The sequence below is a fragment of the Spermophilus citellus genome, assembly GCF_964194105.1.
Source record: "Spermophilus citellus genome assembly, chromosome: 11".
NCBI lineage: Eukaryota > Metazoa > Chordata > Mammalia > Rodentia > Sciuridae > Spermophilus > Spermophilus citellus.
This window is the reverse complement of record NC_138192.1, coordinates 79151072-79157328: the sequence shown is the minus strand read 5'-3', so window position 1 is coordinate 79157328 and position 6257 is coordinate 79151072.

The following is a 6257-nucleotide window of genomic DNA, read 5'->3' as shown; positions in this document are numbered from 1 at the left end:
ATTCACATCCTGGTTATCTTAAATTCTTGCATCTCATGCACAATTTTTTTTTCATTCAATGAATTCATATATAAGTTCCTACAACATGTATGTATGTCCTGCTTGGTAGTAAGAGGATTTAAAAAAATTAGATGTCTATAAATATCTATAAATATTTATAAATATCAATATCTATCTATCTATCTATCTGCACCTGCTCATCTATTCATCATCCATTCACCTATTCAACCACTTATTCATTTAATAAATATTTGTCTTTAACATCCACTCTGTTATAGGCATGCTGTGAACACTTGAAGTTGAATAAAAGATGGTCCCTGTTCTCAATTCAATACAATCTTGTGGGACACAAACATGCTCAGATCCTACTAGGGAATTAGTAGACTTTCCAGGGGAGGTGGTGTTATAGATGTTTGAAGGTATATGGGATGTTGACCAAGAATCTTTGCTTGGTCAAAATTTAGTTAGGCTTCTGAAGTTTCTCCTAGGCCCATGTGTGCATCTCCTTATAAAATTCAGTTTTAGGAAAAGAACCCTGCTAAGGCAATTTAGCCAGAATTCCCTATCCTCAATATCTGACCATCCTTGACATCTGCTCAGATTTCTCATCCTCCATCATCTCTCAGGTGATGTCCCATCATTCTGGTGGGTTCTCAGCAAGAATCTTGTTAGGTTGATTTCACCAAGATTGCCCTTACCCCTGAGATTTCCTATTAGTAATTTTATACTCATTGACCCCCTACATTGTTCCTTAATTATAAATTTTCTCTTGTTTATGATATATTCAGGGTTGAGCCCAATCTCTCTCCCATTGCAAGGTCCTGTTGCAATGGTTCCTGCACATAAAATGATGGACATAAATAAAGTCTTTCTTACCATGCTTTAACAAGTATCATTTAAAAATTATTTCTTTTAATAGTCAATGGATGCCGCAGCCTGGCTGGGCACAATTCACAAGCCACTTATCAAGCAGAAACTAACTTTATTTTTAGAACACACACTGCACCACAGGAGCTCTTCAGGAATTCCCTCAGAGCCCAACTGCCACCACCAGCTTCTAGGGAGCCTCTCAACCCCCCACTCCTCCTGCTCTTGAGGCTGATTGGCTGGGTCACATGGGCGGAGCCAAAAGAGTCCCCCAATGAGCAGCTCCGTGGTCTGAAAGGGCGGGGAAACAGCCCAATGAGCATCACTGCAGAGGAGCCAATCAGCTGGCAGCTGGAAGTTTGCTGGGGCCACGATGAGCCAATCAGCTGGAAGTTTGCTGGGGCCACTGTGAGGCAATCAGCTGGAAGTTTGCTGGGGCCCCTTTGGCTGTGGCTCTCAACAAATGGATGATCTAGGTTCTAAGAAGTTCATTCCAGACTGAGGGAGTATGCTTGGAAAAGGCACATGGGTGTAAAAGTGCATTGGAGGACAGGTTAGGGGATGGTGAATGATAATAGCAGATGCTGAAATAAAACTTATTTTTAAAAATGGCTACAGTTAATAATGAGAAGGGGGGCATCCTTATGGTAAGGGTTGTTGCAAAAGGGTTGTGGAAAAGGCAGAAGTAGTTAAATAAGACTTTGAAGACTGGGTAGGAGTTGACAAGCAGACTGCTGGTAGAAAAAATACCAGAGGCAGAGAGAACAGCATGCACACAGTTCTGGAGTTGGCCAGGAGCCCAGTATTGTTAGGAGGCCAAAGGAATGAAACTGTGTGAGGGACAAGTAGTATCCAGCATTCCATCACATTTTTTCTATCACATTTTTCTACTTAAAGACTTTTCACACAGGCTAGTTTCTCTGCCTAGAAATCCCTTTGCCAATAACAGAATGCTTTTGCTGGCCATTAACAGAAAACCGAAGTTGAAAAAACCAGAGGGTAGCTCAGGCTTTGGTTCATAATGCCATCAGCGTTCTGTTTCACTGTGATTTTTCTGATTCTATCTTCTCCAGCAAGCTGGTTTTTCTCTTTGGTAGCAAGTTGGATGCTGCTGGCTTCCATGATGCAAGTCTTTATTTACATTCAAGAAGGAAAAAGTAACTCTTTCTCTGTGTTTCAACAGAATCCCTGAGTTTCACTCTGGTTGACCCAGCTTGGGTCACATGCCCATTCATGAACCAGTTACTATAACTTGTAAGATTGTCTTGTGCTGAATTGCTGAGGTCATTCTGTCTTTGAACCAGTTGCCACAGCAAGGACACTTAGTTGGACTAATCAAGGCCAAATTCATGAGGGGAGAGCAAGCTGTATACCAGGTAAACCTGTGGATATACTATGTATGTAAGGAATGTCTGGGCAAAGAGGGAGACAAAGGCAAATGCTATTGCACTGGTCCACTTTGTGCCAAGTTAACTTATTTTCTTTAATCCTCATCTTAGATGTCCGGTCTGCAGAGAGACTTTCCCAGATCTCCCAATTTAGATTTAAAAAGTCCTGTTTTAGCTTATGGCACTGTATAGTTTTCCTTCATAATGCTTATCACCTTTATACACTTATTTTTAGGATTATTTGTTAAATGTCTGGTTCCTGCACTAGACACTAAACTATATGAGAGCAGAGTCCATCACGTTTCCTTGCTGGCACGTCATATGCATGCTATAAACATGTGGGAATGAATGAGTGGATTTGTCTTGAATCCATTCAATAATAAGAATTCTAGGCTTGGGATGTAGCTTAGTGATACAAGCTACATCAAACACAAGGGTTTGATTCTCCAGTACCCCCACCTCCCCCCCCCCCCACACACAAAACAATAAGTTAGCCCGTTGTAGTGCTACATGCCTGCAATCGCTGGTGATTAAGAGTCTGAGGCAAGAGGATTGCAAGTTTGAGGCCAGCCTGGGGAACTGAGGGAGATGTTGTCTCAAAATAAAAAGGGCTGTACTTGACTTTAAGGTAAAATGTGCTTAGGTTCAATATCCAATACACCCCCCCCCCAAAAAAAAAAAAAAACGAGAGAATTCTTAACTTTGACTAGCTTCAAAACTGATGTGGTACTGGGGAGGCAGGAGATTAAAAAAAAGGAATACTAAACTTGAGGCTATGTTATAATGTGACCCAAAACTGGTAAATCCAACAGAAAGATACTCCAAGAATTACATGGATTAAGAGACTCACCATTTTTGTAAATGATACTGTCAAATGCCAGTTCTGTGTAAAAAATCTTGTCATTTGTAATGATATTCATCCCTGCTCTCTTATTTCAAGGTTATATCTTAGAGCAGAGCAAATTTTAAATGCACTTCACAGACCAGGACTATCTTGCTCTTCTTCTAATAAATTACATGTATCAGAAATGCACCATCATGGAACTGGGGCAATAAAGAGGTTTTTATCTGGGCTAAAGAAATTATCATCAACTGACAGAACTCAGGTCATTCAAAATTCACATTTTGACTCATGATTGTTTGAAATTTTATTTTCATATTGATTTTGGTTCAGTTTTCAAATAAATGAGTTGAGGAAAAATCAGGTTTCAACATTTCAAAATATTCATGCCACTAAAATGTAGGTCTACTCCATCTCATCCTCAGTATTCTAGTTAAAGATGCTTGGAGAATCCATTTATAGAACATCAATTAAAATAGTTTAATTATTTTGTCAGCTTTAATATAATTTCTTCCTTTTTTTTTCCAGTGGGAAAAACTCTCATTATTTCATTGGTCCCAGATAGACAAAGAAGTGTTTGCTAAGCACTATTTATTTATTATCACTTTTTAACATAGACATATTTTTGTGCTATTGTACAAGACAAATCATTTTTTCAATTTTTATTAGAATATGTAAAATATTTTTATTTACTTTGATCTCATATTAGAGTCTTTTATCTGTTATATCATTTTGTATTTACAGAGACTGAAAACTTTAATTCAGTAGTAGTGCTATAGAAATTCAAGATTTGAGTGATATTTGCTCTATCGGGAGTCTGTTATCAGCATTTGATATGGAAGATGTGGGCTAATCTATTAAATGCAATAATTTCACCTTGTTAGGCAATCTTTTGCCATAACTACTTATTTAAGAAAATAATGAATCCAAAGGGCTCCTTTCTCCTCTTGCCCTTAACCATTATTTGTCCTTAGTCTTGGTTAAAATTTATAAGGTTCCCATTATTTGAAAAAATAAAGATAATATGTGCATTTAAAAAAAAATCCTAGGACCTTACTTTATGAAAGGCTTTTTTTTCCCCCCAAGACATAGGGAAAGCAAGGAGGTAGATTTTTGTGTATTTTAAGAATTTTTTGGCTTTTTGTGTGTGGTGGGCATCACATTTACATCTCAATTTTATTTTTTTCTATAAAACATTACAGATATATTTGAAATCATATCCTTCAGAAAACCAAAGCAAGAAATTCATGTTTCCTGAAAATGTTTTATTTTTGAGATGCTTGTGGCTGTTTCCCAATCCAAGTTGGGTTTTTTTTTTTAATTGTAGTGTTTTTTTTTTTTCCAATATCTTTATTTTAATGTGGTGCTGAGACTCGAACCCAGTGCCTCATGCATGCTAGGCGATCATGCTACCACTTTAGCCACATCCCAGCCCCAAGTTGGGTTCTTAATATCTTTAAGAAAACCAACTTAGCCTGGAGAGATCAAAGTTAACTTCACTTTAGGACTGTTAACCAGTCCTATGTTAGTGGTGACTTTGTGAAAATATGGGAATAACAAATTTGGTTTCTTCTATATTTTCACAACACAAAAATACTTCTGTGACTTTATATGTGTGTGGGGTTTCCCACAACACCAGTGTAGTCCTTCAGCAAACATTGAGCTCCTACTAAAGACCAACTGGGTGTGTTCTATTTCAGTTCAGTTCTGATGCTGTCCTCCTGGACACAGCATCAGTTCCCACAAGTTGAGGCCCCCAAGACTGCCCCCATCCCAATTTTAGATGCCAATCACAAGCTCAAGGTTGTAGGTTATTTTAGCTGTGCTTCTGACAGACTCTAAATTGAGATTCCCACAACCCCCTTCTTGCATCTAATTAATATGCTAGAGTGTCTCATTGAACTCAGGGAAATATATTTCCCAGCTTATTATAAAATATATTACAGGTCTGGGGATGTGGCTCAAGCGGTAGCGCGCTCGCCTGGCATGCGTGCGGCCCGGGTTCGATCCTCAGCACCACATATAAACAAAGATATTGTGTCCACCGAAAAACTAAAAATATTTTTTAAAAAATTCTCTCTCTCTCTCTCTCTCTCTCTCTCTCTCTCTCTCTCTCTCTCTCTCTCTCTCTCCCCCCCCCCTCTCTCTTTAAAAAAAATATATTACAAATGATCCATATAAAGAGATGAATAAGGGAAGATGTAGGAAAAGGGGCACCAAGCTTGACTATGTAGGCATTATTGATTAAATCATTGGCTGTTGGTGATTGACTTAACCTCACTCCCTCTCCAGTCTTCAGAGATTTGGGACTGGAGCTGAAAGTCCCAATTCTCTGAATTCTGCCTTAGTATTTCTGGTGACCACACCCTGAAGTCATGTGTCAACCATTAGTATACAGAAAGATATTTGTCAGTTTGAAGGTTCCAAGGATTTGGGGAGTTGTATCCCAGGAAATGGGAACAGGGCCAAACACATATTTCACAATATTACTTCAGATAACTGCCTAATATACATCCATCCCTTCTTTCCTTCCTTTCTTTTTCTTTTTTTTGTTATGGTACTGAGGATTGAACCCGGGGTACTCTACTACTGAGGTATATCCCTAGCACCCCCACCCTTTTTTTGAGATAGGGTCTTACTAAGTTGCCCAGGCTGGCCAAGAACTTGTGACTTATTGCCTTCGCCCTGGAGTAGCTAGGTTTATAGGAGTGCACCACCATACCTGGATTACTGCCCAATATTTCTGTGCCTCTGTTTTTCCATCCATAAAATGTATTTTAGTAGGTTCTCAATGTTTGTTGAATGAGTGAGGGAATGGATGAATGAATAATAACCAATACTTACTGAGCGCTAACCATGAACTCGACATTTAAGTTCATTTTCTCATTTAAGCCCTATGAAGCAGATGTTGTTATTAACTGTAATTTAAAAAGGAGAAACTTAAATTTAATTAACTTGCCCCACATCATCAGCTAGCAATGTGTGACATTTTAATCCAGGCTTTCTAACCTGTGCCATGTTCTTAAACATGCCATGTCTAAGTTCCCCCCTGGCTTCCAGAAGAGAAAGTCAGCTAAAGGCAACTGGCAATATTCCAGCAGTCTTTTGCCTGGTGAACTTGAGTCTGTGCCTTGTATAGTCACATCACGTGGAAAAGGAAC